Here is a 20,998-nt window from a genome sequence, read left to right as displayed (position 1 = left end):
TTAATATGCTACTATTTCACACTATTCCCCTGTTGCCTTTCAATAACTCATTTGCTCAGTTTCAGGAGTCATTCACTAGCTTGAAAGCATGTTGGTTAAATCTTTGTGCTCAGTAGGATGGTGTTATAATAAGAGTCTGTTCTTCTCCTTGAGCCAATAATTGGTAAAGGTGTCGGCATTAATTGTACATCACCTTCACTTCTGGAGGAACAACGTTTACACACATTTTTTTCATCAGGAATGCTTTGCTGAGGGTTCTGAAATGTTATCCGTTTCTGGTGATGATTGGTAGTTGCTATTCTTGGATCAAACTAAAAAAAGGGCAACAATTGTAAGTAACAGAAAGAATAGTTACTGAGTGAAGCATGGTGACATGTTGACTCCAAAAAGTGTTAAAGCATTCACCAGCTTCATCTCCAAACAGCCAGCGCCCAAATTAAAATAAAACATACATACATATATTTTCAGACTCAAAGTAAATCAAAAAAGGGAGTAACAAAGAATAAATTAATGGAAAAGGTAAAAAAAAATAACCAACTGGGTCTCATGCTCATACCCCTGGCTTCCACATATCAACCTTAAAAACATCTTGTGAAAGATAAACTTTCCTTGACCTCCTTGTATGTCACCATCTCCATGCCACTGAGCCCTCCTCACATTCACTCCCTGATTTGGTGCCCCTTCACAACTATTTATTAAGCACACATGCTACAAAGTAATGCTTAGAATATAAACTCTTGTTGGTGACTAAATTTCTATTGAAGTTTACCAAGAAAACACATGGGATTCACAAAAATAAATATTTAATAGCAAACTCCAAACAGCCAACAAGGGAAAGAAGAAAATGCATAGTGTCAAATACATGGGATTGGGAAACAGCCTAAGAGATCATTTGACTGTAATTACACCCCTGATTGAGGATTGGTGCTGTCTCTAATGTATCTCTCTCTTTTTCATCTACAGATCCAATAATCAACAGTGAGATGAGTCATGACATCACTTCCTGGTTCCAATTGCCTGAACCTGCCCCTTTCTCTACATTGACCACTGACTGGCTTCACTGTCATTTGTACGCAGTCTATTATTAGACTCGCATTTGAAAAGACATTACTACTAAATGAACGTTAATCGTTTTGTTATTTTGTTCTTCCAATTATACAGGGTTTGCCTACTGGTGCCCAAATCTTTATGCTCCTTTTATTACAATAGGCAGACAGTGAGCCCCACGGACAAGAAGATTAAGAAGAAGAGTGGCCTTGAGTTTCACAGTATATCTGTCCATGGATAAACTGCAACATAACTAGCCATCTACCAATGTTAAAGCCAGAAGACCCATTAGTCCTCTTTGTTAGGTTAAACAAAGATGCTTTCCAGAGAGAAAATGAAGGATGGCCGCAATCCCAGAGAGAATAACTCCTGCTAGGGTGGAGAGAGAAACAGACTAAGAGAGACAGAGAGGAGAGGTCCAACAAAAGATAGATTTGAGGATGAAAAGAGATTTAATAGAAAAGGCAGTTGAGAGAAAACTGAAAACAGAAAGCTAAAATGTAAAAACTGGTGGGTATTCCTACAACACATGTAAAAATGTGCCATGGACAATTGTCTTATAGAAATGATAGCTTGAATGCAATGGCAGATCCATTACAAAGCCCTTTTAGGATATAGGATAAAGTTAACGAACAAACTAGAATTTAATGTTTTGAAGATTTGATTATAAGAGGAGGAGGTCACAATGCTAGATGCATTGAATGGATTTAGGTTTATAAGATGTTTTGTGCAACGGTGTATACATTGCTGCCATTGGCTTGTTGCCAATAAGAAAATTATAGTGAGGATGGGAAGAAAGCAAAGATGATATAGGAAACATTGTAAACTTTAAAATCAGAAGAAAAAAGTAGTTGTAGGAATGGAGAAACTGATCCTTTGAGAAATATCCCTGGGAGCTGAGGTTCTTCAAGAGGAAAGGAAAGAAGGTTGCCACCATTGCATAAGGCTGGATTATAAAAGATCAAGGTATGAGAGTGCCATTATGGAGAAGAACCCAAGTTTTTCAGCTTTACTCCAGTGTAAATCCTTGAGTCATACTGGAATACAGAATTGGAGATTTTCTGCAAAAATTATGAAACTCTTTCCTCTTTACTAACAGAAAGAGCTTTTTCAAATCATACATGCTGAGCATGAACTCTTGAGTCCTATTGGAATACAGAAGAAGAGATTTTGTGCATAGACTAACAAAATCTTGCCTGTGTACTATCATTGTATTTTATTTTTCATACATCTCTATGTAATATGCATTACTCCAGTTTCTCTTTCACAAAAACTAAAATAGTATTACAAATTATTTAGTAGTTCAGTTGTACTGGTGTTTTGTAACCCTAAAGCCATGCAAAATCAAGAATCTATTACACCCAATGTAATACAAATAATGCAATGAGTCCTACATGGAGTAGAAGCTCAAATCTGATTAGTAAGAATAAGAGCACGTTGAAAAAAACTGTTTAGGTGATGTGCAGAAGGGAGTCTTTGGAGCAGGTGATGTCCTGGGGGAGTCAAATCAGCAATGATCTTTGCAGACATCTTCCTTACCCTGGACTCATACTCAGTACTTCGATGTGCAGTAAGTTACAGCTTATGATCATTTCATAGGCTTTGATGATGAGTTGCAAATTTGCGATCTGCAAAGTTAAGAAGCTTGACAGATGAATCACCAGAGGTACAGTTATTTGTATAAAGTGAGAAGAGAAGTGGGGAAGGGACACATCCCGGTGGTATACCAGTACTAAGGGTTAATGGGTCAGACATGTGTGTGCCCAGCCACACGTACTGTTGGGATTCAATGGAAGATTAAGCTATGCAGGTTGAAGTGGGTGATTTTCTTATCTAGGAGCTTTGGGATGATTTTATTAAAAGTAGAGCTGAAGTCCACAAACATTATCCTCACTTATGACCATGTTGGTAAATAAAGCTTAGACCTAAATTCACTGCATCTTCCAGAGACCGGTTGGCTCTGCATACAAATTGAAATGGTTTCAGGAAGTCTTTGTATCATTCTTGAGGTAATTCAGAATAAGGTGTTCAAAGTTCTTCATTACCACAGAGATTAAAGCTATTGGTCTGTTGTCATTCCTGTTTAATATTATTCCAGCATTAATATTGTGTCCTGTTTAATATTATGTTTGTATTATAAGGTGGCTGTACACTTGTGTTGGAAGTCTGTGAAGTGTTAGTGCCTTTAAAGAGGGCTTGTACGGATGTGGAGGAGTGTATGGATATTGTAGTTTTTGTCTGTTTGTTTCCACAGTTAAGTATATTAACAGGAAGATGAGGATACAGTCAGAGTTTTTTGAATCAATACAACTTACATCTCAGCAGCAGGAGAACCCTTTAGAAAACTGTGATCTAAAGATGAGGGAATTTACACTAGAAACAAATGTTAGGGGCAGCAGTAAACCTAGTACACTTGACCCATGATGCTCTTTGAGAAAGAGGCATGATTCTGAGGAACAAAGACAACTCTTGCATGTTGTTGGTAGGATTATTTTGTTATTCCCTTTATAGGGAAGCAGTTTACTGTGAGAGAAAATCAATTTCATCTTTTACACCAGAAAAACAATTTACTTCATATTTGAATTCACATTCCATACATTGTTCACAGTAAGGACTATCTGACTGTATGTTGATTAGCTGGAAGGAAGAGAGTGATTTGTTTGTGTGAGTACATCTTATTCAGAAGTTGTGTTTAAATAGTATTTTTGGGGATTTTATAATATATTAACTACTATTTAGGCATTTTCTGTCATGGTTGTCTTCATAAATAGGGAGTGGAGAGGAAGATATAGTGAGGCTTTGGTGTTGTCCTTTTTTCCCCTGTCCTTCTTAATTAAAGTATAGCAATTTAAGTATTAAGCAAATCTGTTTGTGAACTCGACACTTTTCTAAAATGTGGAGATTGTTACAATGTGAATAGTAATTGCTGGTTATTCAAATACAACTAGGCTTGAAATTAACTCTTTTTGAAATCTTCCACCTGCTTAATTAAATGTTATATGGCTGACAGAGCACTGGAATCTCTTATTGCATCCACCTTTAATTAAGCACTGAAAATCAGATTGGATATCTGATGCTCAAATATTATTAATCTGAGTAATTAGGTGTTGTAAGACTGACTAGAAATCGGAAGAAGGCAATAATATATTCATTTTACCAATACGTTTATTTTAATATCAAGTACAAATCAACAACTGCTGCACTACATGCAGCACAGGGCATATTAACTCATAGTGGCCCTAATCACAGTTGTCTTTAATCAGACTTGTCTTTAATCTCGTGAAAATGAGAGCTGAACAGATCTTGAAGGAAGGCATCTACTATAGGCAATTCCAAGATATTCTTAATAGGTATTGGTGTCTCCTGGTTCTGTTTAATCAATATTGTGCATTTATAGAGTCTAAACTAACAGGAAAATGGAAGGAATTTGCTGTTGGTACCAGAGATATAATGTTTCTATCTGTTTTTTCTACTAACCTGAACTTATGACCAAGATCTATCCTATCCAATAACACACCTTTAAATAGAATTCACAATCCACGTTCTATCTTCTGATGACCAGATGGAAGCAACTCCACTCCATACCATTACTTTGTCTACAATACTCTCTACCTAACTTCATCACTTCTACAATACGCAGGGGGTTTCCATTCTGGGACCAAAAGACTTATTTATCTTTTTCTTGTGTTTATTTACGCTACTCATCATAACCTTAAAAACAGATAAAATACCTATTAATGTTGATAAAGACAATCATTAAAGTTTTCCACAAGCTGCTCTGGATCCAAGTTGATTAAATGAATTGTGAGTAATGCACAAATCAAAAAAATAATTTACTTCTCATGATATAGATCAGATCTACTATTTCCCCAACTCAACTCCTTCCAGTCATCTCTGTGATTCACTACATGAGCATTGCAGTGTCCAAGAAAGATTGCAGCATCAGTAGACAGTTCCTTCTTGAGCACTGAACTATTTAGGAATCTATTTTGTTTTGGAAAAAATTTTTACCATTTTTACTCTGTTTTTTCTTTGTTTCGCACATTTGTTGTTTTCTGTTCTGTCTTTCTTATGTGTTTTGGCATTGATGGCACTTGTTAATAAATCTACTTTCGATCACAACACTACTGCTGGAATTTTGTTACATGAATGAAGAAAAAGATGGTTCCTCCAAAAGTAAAAACTGTGGAGCTGCAAAATAAAATCTTCTTGTTTTGGAACAAAACATTTCATGTTAAGCATTTGTTGCAATTGAAAGAAAGCCTAATTTTGTTTTGTTTTGACTTCAGTGTTAATGGATAGTAACGGGCACTGAGTTGGTTCTTCAAATCTTTTTTCTGGAGTTGGAGTTTCTCTATTGTGTTGTTACACTTGAACCCAGCTGGTCAATATCTTAGCTCTTCTGGTCTAACTGCTCCTTCAACCAAGTGGTCAGTAGTCTTAAGAACAGTTCCTGTCCACAGAATAATGGCACTTTTGCTTTAAAACATGGAGTACAAACTTGTCATCTGAATGAAGGCACAAGCTAAAATCAGTGAACATCGCCATAGCTTTGTTAAAGAGCTCCCTAGTCAGCATGTTCCATGAACACAGGAGGAACCAAACCATGACAATAGCAGATATTATATACCGGAGAGAGACAATCTAGTCTGAGTACACATACTTCCTAGTGCTAGAGAAAAAGAGTTTAAATCGTTTAAATACAACAGTCACTCATCAGGCACAAAGCAACAAAAATGATTTGCTTAAATTGGTCATGATAAACTCACTGTCTTTATGAGGCTGAATACTCTAAACAGCTGTCAGGTGCAAGTCTCTTGCTTAGTCCACACAAGTCTACAGGAGTTCGCGTATAAAAAAAGCTCCATCCACACTACAATTTTCAGATCATGACTGAAAAATCAAAACTGCATAAATCTTTCCTATTCGATATGCATGGTATGTTGGCTAAGAGTGCTATTTGCTTCCTAAGCAAACAAGAATGTCGAGAGAAAGGAAAACAAAGAGCACATGAAGAGTAAACTAAATGGGACCTCTTCATATGGACAGACAATGCACAATTGCCTTCAAGAATAAGGTAGCTAAAGTCATGGAAAATACAGACTGTAAATCCTAACAAAAACAAAAAAATTAGTGTTTTAAAGCACGATACAGATCAGCTGTTGCAGAGAAGTAATGTTAAGATCACAAAGGGTATTATTGTAAGAAAACTGAAGTCAACACCTGATCACATGATAATCATGTGCCAGCATTTTATATACTGTTACGTTAGACCTAGTTGTTCTTCTAGGGATGAAAACGGGCAGAGACAATTTTTTTTGTTAGAAGAATCGTCCAAAAATATCAACATCAAAAAACTAAGCAGGGGTTATTACCAAAATCAACAAAATATAGAAAGAGGAAATTGCAAAACGTTAACCAATCAAGGCAAGAAGTGTTTTTTATTCTGTTTTGTTTTCTTTCTAGAAACTTGGACAACCAGGAATGGAATTATGCTGGCCTTTATACCACCATAACAGTGGTAATGAGTGTGTTAGCAACAAAATTGTGATGCCCGTGAAAAGGTTTGAACATTTTCTAAGAAAACAAACACAGTGTCAGCACTGAAAAAAACATTTTTTCATGGAGGGTGATCATTTCCTACTCTGAAGCTATTCCATTACAAAAGCATCAAGTAAGTGTTGTGGACGAAAGTCAAGACCAACAGAAGGCCAACACTAATAAACAGTAAAAAACTATTTCTTTTATTCTTGGTGGCAGAGGCTGCAGCACCACACAGCTCAGTTTGTCATAGGCAGCCTAGCCTGCTAGCAGGAAGTCTATCTTCCTTTACACTCAAGTTTGTTGACAAGAAGAAAAAAAAAACGCAGCAGTTCATTTTGAGGTCACATAGAGTTTGCAAGTAGCTTAAGATGACACATTAGATCAATACCGGAGAAGTACACGGTAGTCTTTAGATAAGAGGAACTGTCTGCTTATCCAAAATTCCAGATTCCCTATTCAACTTAGGCTATGCAATTCAGCTATGGCTAGTTTTACAGAGACAGCACTTTGCAAAACATGTACTTCCCCATTCTTCTGCACCATCAGGGTTACAGCACTTTAACGGCTATGTGGCAGTTACAATTTAAGAATCTTTTTTCAGCTTATAAAAGGATTGATGTTATACTGTCGGTTAATGCACAGCATATAATAATTGATTATACAATATCAAAAGCTACCTTAAAAGTTATTACATTTGTCTTACAAGAATACACTCTTACAGCTTAGTGTCTGTATTGGGTTACAATTTGTTTTGTTAGCTTAGCACATTCTTATCTAATGCATAAGTGACATGCTTCTTATAGTTCTCTTAGTACCATCCATCCATCCATCCATTTTCTAACCCGCTGAATCCGAGCATAGGGTCATGGGGGTCTGCTGGAGCCAATCCCAGCCAACACAGGGCACAAGGCAGGAACCAATCCTGGGCAGGGTGCCAACCCACCGCAGGACACACACAAACACACACACACACCAAGCACACACTAGGGCCAATTTAGAATCGCCAATCCACCTAACCTGCATGTCTTTGGATTGTGGGAGGAAACCGGAGCGCCCGGAGGAAACCCACGCAGACACGGGAGAACATGCAGACTCCACGAGGGAGGACCCGGGAAGCGAACCCGGGTCTCCTAACTGCGATTCAGCAGCGCTACCACTGCGCCACCGTGCCGCCCTTCTTAGTACCATACTTTTGTTATTTTCAGAGTCTGACACATCTTAATTCTAAATATTCTTTCTCAGTGTGGAGAAAGTCAAATACTGGTAAGATTCAGAGACCTTCAGACTGATCTAGCTAAATGAGTCACTTGTTCACCAGGTACTTGGTGGCGTTAAACCCCACACCATATGCCACACCCTTATCTCTCCCTCGTAGTCATAGTTCACTATTATGGAAACATACTACATTGGCAATCTGTACAGACACGTCTTAAGTTGAAATCCTTAATAACTGCCTACAGAGTAATCAATGGGCCAGCACCTACAGTATATATAGAGACACTTGTGAGTTCCTATGCTCGTTCTCATCCACTCAGGTCTACTGATGAACAGTATCTGGTGATGCCACACAAATCATGCATAGCCCCTAGCTGGGGTAATGAGCTGCCCAATTCTGAGTCCATCAATATGTTTAGAAGTGTTTGAAGACATATCAGTATGATGGACTTATGATTGTCACCTAATTATTACAACTCGCTTGTATTTTGTTCTGAGCTCTTCACTTGTGATGATTTATTTTATAAACTTGTCCTGTAACAATTATGTACAAATGTCTGAGCATGCTTTCTGTTGTGTCATCACGCTACTGGTTATGCCTGAGCATGCAAATGTGTTAATTTTGTGCCTGATACGCTGAAAATCTGTACTTCCCGGAGTCTGCACATTGCCACATTTATTTGATTATTTGTTAACTTTGTGTGAATCTATTTTAATATAAACTACCTGAAATACCCAGCGTTGTGGGAGGAAAATGAAGTTTTTTTTAGTTATTTGAGAAAAACATAATTAAAAAAAAAACACAACTTTAAAAATAAAAATAAATGAACAAACAATAAACCTGGGTTCGCTTCCCGGGTCCCAGCTGCATAGAGTTTGCATGTTCTCCCTGTGTCAGCGTGGGTTTTCTGCAGTGGGATAGCGCCCTGCCCGGGGTTTGTTTCCTGCCTTGCGCCCTGTGTTGGCTGGGATTGGCTCCAGGAGACCCCCCTGACCCTGTAGTTAGGATATAGCGGGTTGAATAATAGATGGATGGATAAAGACTCACTAATGTACTTGTCTTGCAGTGTTATATGTATGTTATCATCTAGTTGACGCTCGGAACCATCCAACTCTATTTAATTTGAAAAGCAACAGGGGCGCGGTTCTGCTCAAAAATAAAGAATGCTGGCAGTCGCCTGGTATATACTAACTGTGTAAACCCATGCTGTTAAAAGCACGGGATCCTAGAAAGTATTTAAATCGTCAGAACTACTTTGGGTATCTCTCTGCTAGAAGGATTCATGTTGCCGAAGTGGTCGTATCGTTGCTTAATGAAGCGACTGTCTTTCTTAAGAGGTTTCCTTTTGCTGGCTTCACTTGTGTATCCTCGGAGCTGGAGTCCTCACCCCGACTCACTTCCATGCCGGACAGACACACACACTTCCACACGCAGAACTCTATTTAATTTCAAAAGCAACAGGGGCACAGTGGGGCTCAAACATAAAGAATGCTGGCAGTCGCCTCCAGTTCGCCTCCTGGTGGTCGTTCTGAGTGTCAACTGGATGATAACATGCATACAAGACCGCAAGATTACCCCCCTCACCCTACCCAGAAGAGGGTGGGTTACGGCCCTACAGTATTTTTAGTCGACCAATGAGGAATATGTGTACCAAGTTTCAGAAAAATTGCTCCAGCCATTCGGATGTGATGCTGGAACATACATACACATTGACTTATATATATATATATATATAGAGATTACATGGTTTTTGTTAGTTACATTAGAAATATAACACAATTTTTGCTAAACCACCCACACATCTTCAGATTAATATTTGGCTTTCCAAGCCATTGCAACAAATCCTTCTCTGAAAACGCTCATCAGTTAATTGAGTCATCCTACTTTAACTCTGGTCTGCTTCATCCGTCTTACTGGGGTTTAGGATTGGCGCCACATACACACCAGTTTGACGTGCGCAGCTTTTAACAACTAGTTTCCAAACAGTCCCCCGGACTGATGTTTACTTGATTATGCTTATCTCTTTTGTAAGTTGCTTTAGATAAAAGTGTCTACTAAGTAAATAAATATGGAAACTGATTTCTGGATTTTTCTTTCCCTGCAGTTTAACCTTAGGTTACTTACCCGAATGTAACATTATTCATTTTCATTCTAGGAGGCACACACACTATATATACAACCAGCATGAATCTAATTTTGTGATTAATGTGGTAATTTCTTAAAACATTTTTATTATATTCATAGTTGTTTACTTTTCAGGAAGTAGACTGCACAGTTATAGAATCATGTTAAAAATTAAAACATTAATATAAGTATTCACTATTCGCTGTGACCTGATATAAAATTTATTTTAAGAAATCAAAACATGCTACAATTGTATAAAGCCATGTCTGTGACACCTAACCAAATTGATCATTGTTCCTTATGAAAACAAATACGAATTTGTTTGCCTGCATTGACATTGATTTAGAAGGGATCAGTACAATGACAAAATTTAAATAACCAACATCAGCGTTTATAAATAAGAAACAACACCACAATTTGGTAAAACACTGTGATGTACAGTACACTATTACTACTAGTGATAGTGCTGCTGCCTCACAGTAAGGAGACCAGGGTTCACATCCAGTGTCCTCCCTGCGTGGAGTTTGCATGTTCTCCTTGTTACTGCGTGGGTATTCTCCAGGTGCTCCAGTTTCCTCCCACAGATATTCAAAGATGAGCTGGATAAGTGAATTGGTGTCGCTAAAGTGGCCTTTTTTTGAGTATGTTCAACCTGCGATGGACTGGTGCCTTTTCCAGGGACTAATCGTGCCTTGCGCCCCATGCATGTTGGAATAGGCTCCAGCCCCCCACAACACTTCTCAGAATTACCTGGGTTTAGGAAATGGTATAGTATGATATTATTTAAGAGATGAGATTTATGAACACACATTACGTTCCTCCAGTTACCACTCACTTTATTTGTATATCAAAGGGACAGTCCTTTGTCATAGGTTGCCATATTATGCCTGTGACTTGTAGCTGGTGGAGGTTTTTTAAGGCAGCCGTCATGGACTATCTTAAGAATTTAGCTGTGACGGGTTATTTTATTTGAATTAATCATTGCAAAACAGCACACTATGGTTTGATTATATTTTTTGAAAGGAAACAGTTAATAGCACATAAAAGATAGTAAAGTACCATTAAAATGTTTGAAGTTCATTTTACCATAAGTTTATAATTTCCAGTGTATTAGAAGTGTTCTCAAGAATATCTGTGAAATCATGCATGGCTGCTAGCCTCTGAGGGAAAAATCTATAAGCACTGACATTTCAGCAAATTCTTTTCCTTCATAATTCTTAATTCAAAATTGTACATCTGCCAGGCTTACTTATAAGCAGTTATAATAAATCATCAAAGCAGAAAGGGGAGTATATTGAAGTGTTTCACCTTATTACTCAAGTCAAATTATTCACATTCTGCAGAATGTATAATTATCATTAAGTCAAATTTTGGAATAAATAATCCTTAAGAAAATAAGACATTTTGCAAATGAGAGGAAATATATAATTATTTTATATTTGTTTGTTAGCTAACAGTAAAGTTATGCTAATATCTTTTAAAGCTATTCTTTTAAAGACATCAGAGCCATCAGCTTCGTTCTGACTTTGTGGGTTGCTACAGATTTCAGTTGTACTTATTTTGAAGAAGACTTTCTTGATTTTTTGTAGAAAGCATTTCCATTTAATTTAGTACTCTCAAATGTATACTGTATATCTCAGTATTTAGGTAGACTTCTTTCAATTAATTTCATTGCATTTAGGAACTTTAAAGTCTCTAAGAACCTTCTCTCTTTGAGATTGAAGAAGTACTCTTCTATTAACCTATCAATGCAGGATGTCCATTAGCCCATGAAAGCACTGCTGGGGCTGTTGCACTTTAAATATACACGATAAGCATAAAATCAGTGCCCTTGGAGACAAATAAAGTAAAATCCAGTATCTACTGTATTTATTTCCAGCAAATTCTTTAAAGAAAACAGAACAAATTCAGAAAAGAGCAGACAAGTGGTAAATTAATTTTAAAGAGATAAAGGGTGAAGTGTTACAAACAAAAAAAAAAACAGGAATACAAAATGGAGAGTCTGGATCCAGAAAGCACATCTTATGACAAAGACACTGGAATCCAAACCAATTTGACAAAAAACAAAGCAATACCCTGGAAAACTCATTAGAGGCAGATGTTGTAGCTGCAATGGAACTGGTAACATCCAATCCACAAAAAAAAACTAATATCAGGAAACAAACAACAGTATTTCTTGGCCAGGCAGAATTCAATATATGAAAAAGGCAAAAACTGAGCCCAAAAAAAGTGGACAGTTCAAGATCCTAACGTAATAACCTTCTCCCTAAATAGCAAGTAAAGCATTTTGTATTTTGTTTTTGAATTAATCCTAGTACTAGAATGCAGCACATCACCATCTTAAATAACAACTGCATGATTATGGCACATGCAGCAATGTTAATGGATCAGGAGACCAGCAACAAGCCATGACATCTGCCATGTAACAATCAATAAACCAGTATAATACTATAAAAAAGCATAATCATACAAGCAATGAAAAAACATACATTTGATTTGAGTCTGTAGCAGCTGGTGTAAATGTATGGTACTTGTAAAGGTCAGCGTTTTGTTTTATTTTTTCAGTTTTATTCTCTCAGTTGCATTCACGCTCCTCCTGATCTGACACTGCTGTTTTCAAATAAAGACGAGCTATAACAGAGGTGAACTCAGATGAGGATGAGCAAGGCATGCTGAGCTCATCAAGGTATAATGCAAAGTTCTGTTTGTGATGGTCTTAATATAAAAAACATATATATATATCTATACTAATAAAAGGCAAAGCCCTCACTCACTCACTCACTCATCACTAATTCTCCAACTTCCCGTGTAGGTAGAAGGCTGAAATTTGGCAGGCTTATTCCTTACAGCTTACTTACAAAAGTTGGGCAGGTTTCATTTCGAAATTCTATGCGTAAGGGTCATAACTGGAACCTATTTTTCTACATATAATGTAATGGAGTTGATTTGGAGATGGCCGTGGGGGGCGGTGTTTCGTGTGACATCATCACGCCTCCTACGTAAGTACGTAGAGAACAAGGAAGAACTCCAAACAGCGATGAGCACAAAACGCCATTTCACAATTGAGAAGGCAGAAAAACATTATGAAGCAAATGATGCATACAAGCATATTCATAAGTACAGCTACTGCGGAAACAAAGCACGGCGTGAACCGTAAGTTTATATTAAATTAAGTTCATAGACAGGCTGCCACTAGCGTTTGTAATTTAGTGCCTGCCCATATAAGGCCGTCCATCAGCGGCAATCCAATACAAACACTGCCGGTAAATATTCACGGTGAAGGACTGTGCTTATGCAGAGGAAGATGAGATGGTCAGGGTGGTGTTTGGCACAAACTCATTGAAACTGCGAGAGAAACTTTTAAGTGCCGGGTCTTAGCTGACATTACACGAGATGGCACCAGCACAGCTGGGAACCTTCGATGCAAGAACACCAAGCGGCTCACGTGAACTGGCGCAGTGCACAGACAAAAGCAACAGTTCCAAAGAGTGCTGAACAAAAACCGAATTACACAATTGAGAAGGCAGCAAAAAAATATGAAGCGTCTGATACATAGAATCATATTCATAAGTGCAGCTACTGCGAAACAAAGCACACGGTGGAAAAATTGAATGTCCCGCTAAAGGAAGACAGTGTAAAAAAACCCGTGCATGCAGTTTGTCACATCTCAGATAAAGAGGAAGACGAGCTGTTTATTGATGCAGTAAGAAACTAATCGATGAATGAAACCTCTTATCTTTACAACGATTGACAAACACGGAATGTAACTTGAACACAACACATCGTACAAATACGACCCTGATTGAAACAAATAATGATAATCAAATCCTTGATGACAGCAACATTCAATAACACTCACAAAACAATTACTGTATATTGACAATCATGTTACGTTATTTTTAAAATGTTCCCTTTTCTTTTCATAACTTCTACTTCTCCACTGCGATACGCGGGTATATATATAAATGTATATATATACCCGATCTACAGTACATACTCTCGCATAGACAAGCCACATGCTGTGGCGCAATTGTAGAGTCTTCGCCTCTAATGCCGACATTCGAGGTTCGATTCCCGAGAGGGGATGCACTGAGTATGTACGTCCTACCGATTCATTTTACCTTCGCATCTCCTTGGTTTGGGACGTATGAAAAATATTAGGTTAACGCAGAATCATGTTACGTTATTTTTAAAATGTTTCCCTTTATTAGCACAAGCACAGCTGAGAAGCTTCGATGCATGTACTCCATAACGCGTTAAAAATAACGCATTTAATCACACTTTCAATTCCAAGCAAACGGGAACTTTTGTCAATGCATGATTTCCTGGTACATCCATTACACTGATGCACACATCACAGCTACAAAAATGTTAGAGTCGGAATAAAGCGTGTTCCTACGACTGATCATTTCGACTTCCGAGCGAAGCCTTGATAAAAGCATGGTTTTGTGCACACTGAAAAGCAAGCAAAATTAGATGCATTACAGAAAGCGGACTTTGTGGCTCTTACTGGGGATCATTGGACTTCCGTGACCGTTAGTAATTCTAATTACATCTAATTACAAAATGTTCAATGATCACACTGTTTTAGCCTAATGTACAAAATAATTTTGGCTAATGTTACTCAGAGTTTAAAGATTAAGTTGGTCAAATTACCTTTTATGTTTCTGACTTATTTTTTAAGAAGAAAAACTGCACTTTATGTTGAAATTTTGGTTATTATTATTTAAAGACAATACTATTCTGAAAATCTACTTAAAGTACTTAAACTACCACTTTATTTTTAAGTCTGCCCAATTTTAACCAGGGATGATATTTTTGTTTCTGTTTTGAATTCAAATGCAGTTTAAAGGCTTTTTTTCAGAAATTAAAACAGCTTCAGTTTACAATATTCATGTCCATGTCTATTATTTGATTCTGTCGCCCACTAAAACACTTTTAAATTAAAAAAAACATTTGCGATTTGGGGCAAATTTACGTGTCGATTACATACGATTAATCAAGATTAATTCTTACACAGCCTCTAATTAATTGGATTAATTTTTTAATCGAGTCCCACCTAATATATATATATGTGGATATATATATGTAGATTTGTATATATATGTGTATATACAGTATATATGTAGATATGTGTGTGTGTATATACAGTATGTATATATATGTATGTATGTATATGTATATATATATAACTGTGTATATATATGTGTATAGATGTATATATATATATATTTATATATATATGTTTATATATGTGTCTGTGTGTGTATATATATATATATATATATATATATATATATATATACCAGCAACACTCATGACAATGACAAAATAATTACATTGTCAATCATGTTACATTATTATTAAAATGTTTCCTTTTCTTTTTACTTCTCGCTGCTAAGCAGGTATTTTGCTATATATATATATATATATATATATATATACAGTATATAGATATATATATATAGATAGATATGACAACAACACTCATATCAATGACAAAACAATTACATTAACAATCAAGCTACGTTATTTTTTAAATTTTTCCTTTTCTTTTTCATAACTTGTTTAACACTACTTCTCCCAAGTGGCTGGTATTCTGCTAGTTATTTATATAAAAGCCACATCGAATGTTATTTACCTGTTTACCTTTACTTATCTTCCTGTGTAAAGTCACAAGTAGACTGCAGAGCTTTCTGTGTGTGATCAACATGGGCATGCTGACAAAGTATATGTGTAATACCACAAAAAGTGCGATGGCATCTTCCACCTGTAGCTATAGACTCTTCAGTATGTGAGTGACTCTCCATGCTAGTGTTTAGATCTAGTAGTGCCATGCTGACATTTCAGTACGTGAGCAATGGTACAAGAATGCAGTCAGACTCTATTTTTTGGGCACATATACTGTCAGATCTAAATACTAGCATGAGAACATTTGTAAATTTATAGCAACTCTGACCCATGCATATGCAACATTTCAGAGAAACTGGGAAATAACATATTTGATTAAGTAGGGAGATACAGATAAAACGTCTACATTAAATGATAACTTACACAATCACAGAGTTTTAATTATAATGTGCGCTAATATGACAAACACATAGCTCCTCAAAAGTGATAATTATGATGTACAGACTGCATTTTATTTTTACAAAGATAATTTAAAAACCAAACCATGCTGAAACAGATTGAAGCACCACAAACCATTAACCAAATTATGTTTTTGCTCCAGATATGGTATGAAAAGAACTGAGGACAACTTTTTTTGAGTGAGTAAACAGAAAGGTAGACATTTACTCAAGTTCATATTATGATGAGGTAGTTCTGAGTTGTGATCCATAGCAATTTTAAAGAAAATGAATTATTTTAATCAAACTTAGTGAGATTTTGAGTGATTAATTACCAGATAAAAGAGAAAGCAATTCACTTTTGGGTATGAACATTTAATAATGTCAGTAACGGAGCTTGGAGATGACTTTTTGAAGTGATACCACTCCTCAGGGGCTGAAATGTTGCCATGGAGGATTACGATCAGGTAGGTGAATGGTAAATGGCAGTATCTAACAAAAACATTTTACTTTTGGCTTTTTGCCCCTTCCTAAAATTCCATCGATAAGCTGTTTTGCAATATGTGTGCAATCTCAAGGTGCAGATCAATACTCAATAACACTAACATATTTGGAAAGTTTAAAAATTTGCAACATCACCTCCATTTTAAAATGCAAAAACAGGCATGGCAATTTTTTAAATTCTTAAAAACTTCTTTGAAACACAATTTCATATGATAAATTAATCCACACAATCATTGTCAAGAAATCAGTTCAACTTGAAAAAATACTGAACTTATATTTTTAAAATGATTATCAGGAAACAGATGGTTTAATCAAATATTAAACAGAAAACAATGCCAATTACTTTAACTGAAAGCAATATATTTGCTTACCTATCTTAACTTGACAATATTTTGAAGAACATATGGTGAATAGAGATTGACAAGTAGCCTTCCTCACTTGTAGGCCCTTTGTTTCCTTTCTCTGTATAGCTTCTGATTCTGCTTTGTCTTTTTGTAGCAATATGATAAATACAATTTTAATAATATTTAAAGAGTTCAATTTATTTTAAATACACCTGGATCTCATCATTTTTATAAGTTTTGTATTTTTTATAGAAGCTCTTGATTTCAAAAGCTTTATTAAACACTCTTGAGCTGTTAAATATGGACTTGGAGTATGCAGCTTTTTTCTTTTTAATCACAGCCAATCTGTAATTAAACTCTTTGTTTAATTAGAGTTCTTGTTTGCAGGTTCTTTTCTTAGGCTGAGGATTTCTAATGACCCTGAAGTGTCTAACTTACTTTCATAAGACATCTAGTAAGCCTTAGATTTTTTTACTAAATGTTACTTCACATAATTTACACTTCATTTTGATTCCATGCTTGTTTTGGGCCCTCCAGATTAAATATTGGAAGTTTTTAAATGTTGGCAATAATTAAGAATAAAAAATAAGATTTACACAGGTCACCGGGGCTTTTCACTGCAGACCTGCCTCTGAGTGAAAATGTTTAGGAAAACTAAAGCAATGAAATAATGAAAAGCAAGTCAGTTGCTCAGAGTAACAAAGTTTCATTTAGTATATTTTTGTTTTGTTTTCAAGATTTCATTACAACATGTATATTATATATCAGTAAGACTCGATGTAACAAACACTTTTATATTTAGATACCCCTTTCATTATCCACCAAGAGAGAGCAACATTTGAATGAACTTCAAATTGAATAATCACTCAAAAATATTGAAATACCCAAAAGATTATCATCAATTCTGCAAGGTCAACTAGTTCAGGATATCACTGATAAAGGGACCTTGTGTAAGACCGGCTCCCTGTTTGGGGTTTTTCCGACTCACATCCAATGTTACCTCCCAATATCCTGAATTGGATTAAATGAGCTGGAGAATGTTATGCTATTTTACAGTGAATTTGGAAAGTGCTCAGACCCCTTCAATTCTGTACACTTTATTGTGTTGTAGATTAAACTTTACATAAATTCAGCATTTTTGCCTATCAATCTACACTCTATAATCCATAATGACAAAGTGAAAACATGTTTTCAGAAAGATCTGCAAATTTCTTAAAAGTCAAAAACTGAAATCTCTCATTCAAACAACATTTCTTATCATTGATTCAGTACTTTGTAGAAGTCCCTTTGGCAGCACATGGATCTGGGGTGTTTATCCCATTCCTCCTGGTAAATCCTCTTAAGCTCTGCTAGATTAGATGGGAAGCATATGTAAACTGCCATCTTTAGGTCTCTCCACAGATGGTGTATGGGGTTTAAGTCTGGGGTTCGTTAGGGCCACAGAAGGACAGTCGAAGACTTGTCATGAAGCCACTCCAATGTTGTCATGGCTGTATGCACGGGGCCATTGTTATGCCGCAATGTGAACTACCACCAGATTCTGAGGTTATGTGTGCTCTGAAGCAGGTTTTCTGTATTTGGCTCAATTCATCGTTTCATCAAATCTGACCAAACTCCCTGTCCCTGCTACTGATAAATATCTCCATAATGTGATACTTCCACCACCATGCTGTACTGTGGGGATGATATTAGGCAGGAGATGGGCAGTGCCTGGTCTACATCAGATACATTGCGTTTTTGCCTCATCAGACCAGAAAATGTTTTTCCTCATGCTTCCAGAGTACTTAAAATGCAGTTTGGCAAAATCCAGGAAGGCTGTCATACGAAATTTATTTAAGAGTGGCTGCTGTCTAGTCATTCTACTCATTCTACCATAAACATATGATTGATAGAGTGCTGCTGGGATGGTTGTCCTTCCAACAAGTTCTCCCTTCTTTAGCAAAGCACTCCTGAAGCGCAGTTAGAATGACAATTGGGTTGTTGGTCAGCTACCTGACCAAGGCCTTTTCATTGATTACTTAGTTTGGCAGGACAGCTAACTCTAGGAAGAGTCCTAATAGTCTCTATCAAAATAAACCATCACAGAAAAGATGAGCCTGCTTATAGTAACAGAGAACTGTTGTGAAAGAAGAATATAAGCTTATATTGCTGTGATTTATATTTCCTGCTTATATTCATCTTTACATGATTCATTTCACAATTATTGAGACCACTGTGCTCCTAGGAACTCACAAAGCTTTACAAATGTTTTTATATCCATGCCCTGATATATGACTATCCTTAATTTGATCATGAAAGTCTACAGAGTTCTTTGAACTTCATGTCTTAGTCTTTGTCCAGATATACAGTGTGCATTGTGGGACCTTATATACATAGGTACGTCCCCTTGTAAATAATGGTCAATCAATTCATTTTGCTACAGGTGGACTTCAATCAGCTTCTAGACATATGTCAAGGAGAATTAAAGCAAACAGAATGCCCCTGACACAGCAAAGGGCTGGGATACTTAGAAAAATGAGAGGTTTCAGTTTTAAATTTTTTAATATACTTGCAAATCTTTCTAAAAACATGTTTTCACTTTGTCATACTTTAGAGTATGAGTACTTTACTTTTCACTCTGTCACTTTTGAGTCCTGGGGCCTCATGTATAAACGTTGTGCACACACAAAAATGTTGCGTACTGCCATTCCACGCTGAAATTGCAATGTATAAAACCTAAACTTGGCATAAAGCCATGCACATTTTCACACCAGCTATATGCTTGGCGTATGCAAGTTCTCCGCTTGGTTTTGCAAACTGGCGGCACCCAGCGTCAAAGCAGTGTTTTTGTTCCAGTGTGGTTTCCCTTTTTTTTTTTTGATCCACATCCCTGACGCAGCATTATGAATTACATTGAAATTAACCTCATATTGTTTATTACTTTAAGGCATCTGATTGTAATTAACCTGTAACAATATAAAGGTCCACGGAATGGCCAAACTATTCCAAATACCATAGCTGCTTTAGCATTGTTACTCTCACTGCACCACTCGGAGTATTTACATCACTGTATCTGAGTGTGGAATCACAGATCTACAGCAGCTGATCGGAAAGAGAATTATTGGTATACAGCATCAAGCACATGCTGCCTCAGCCATGCTGTCTATTTGAACTGCTCTCATACAGCAAACGCTTCAGAGCCTTTCCTGCAGGGACCTTCTGGTTCAGAAACAGTTTCATCCCAAGAACTTTAAACACACTCAATCAGTCCATCAAGTGCTCCTTAAGAACTGTAAAATTATCTCACTGAAAACTTGCGATACAGTTATAATATTGCACAACCTGAGCCACTTTATAAAATGCATATTTACATATGATGACGATATCATTTTTAAGATGAAATGCAGCAAAATATGTTTATTACATTATACAGATAAAATGTTAAAATCATTTAAATAATCTATATCTATACTAATAAAAGGCAAAGCCCTCACTCACTCACTCACTCACTCACTCACTGACTCATCACTAATTCTCCAACTTCCCGTGTGGGTGGAAGGCTGAAATTTGGCAGGTTCATTCCTTACAGCTTCCTTACAAAAGTTGGGCAGGTTTTATATCGAAATTCTACACGTAATGGTCATAACTGGAAGCAGTTTTTCTCCATTTACTGTAATGGAGATGAGCTTCAACGCCGTGGGGGCGGAGTTTCGTGTGACATCATCACGCCTCCCACGTAATCACGCAGTACATAGAAAACCAGGAAGACCTCAAAAAGCGCTGAAGAATACATGCATTATATAATTGAGAAGGCAGCTAAACAATAAGAAGCGGCGAGTGACATATACAACCATATTCATGAGTTCTGCTACTGAAACAAAGCACGATGTAAACCTACACTTTAAATTAAGTTCATAGACAGGCTGCGCTGGCGTTTGTAATTTAGTGCCTGCCCATATAAGGCCGTCCGTCAGCGGCAATCCAATAGCAAACTGCCACGGGTAAATATTCACGGGTGAAGGACTGTGCTTATGGAGAGGAAGATGAGTTGGTCAGGGTGGTGTTTGACACAAACTCAGCAAACTGCGAGAAAGTTTTAAGTGCCAGGACTAAGGTAACATTAAATACAGCCATGGACATAGCACGAGATGGCACCAGCACAGCTGGGAACC

Source organism: Polypterus senegalus, chromosome 16 (genome assembly GCF_016835505.1).
Source record: "Polypterus senegalus isolate Bchr_013 chromosome 16, ASM1683550v1, whole genome shotgun sequence".
Lineage (NCBI taxonomy): Eukaryota > Metazoa > Chordata > Cladistia > Polypteriformes > Polypteridae > Polypterus > Polypterus senegalus.
Note: the sequence above shows the minus strand (reverse complement) of the source record.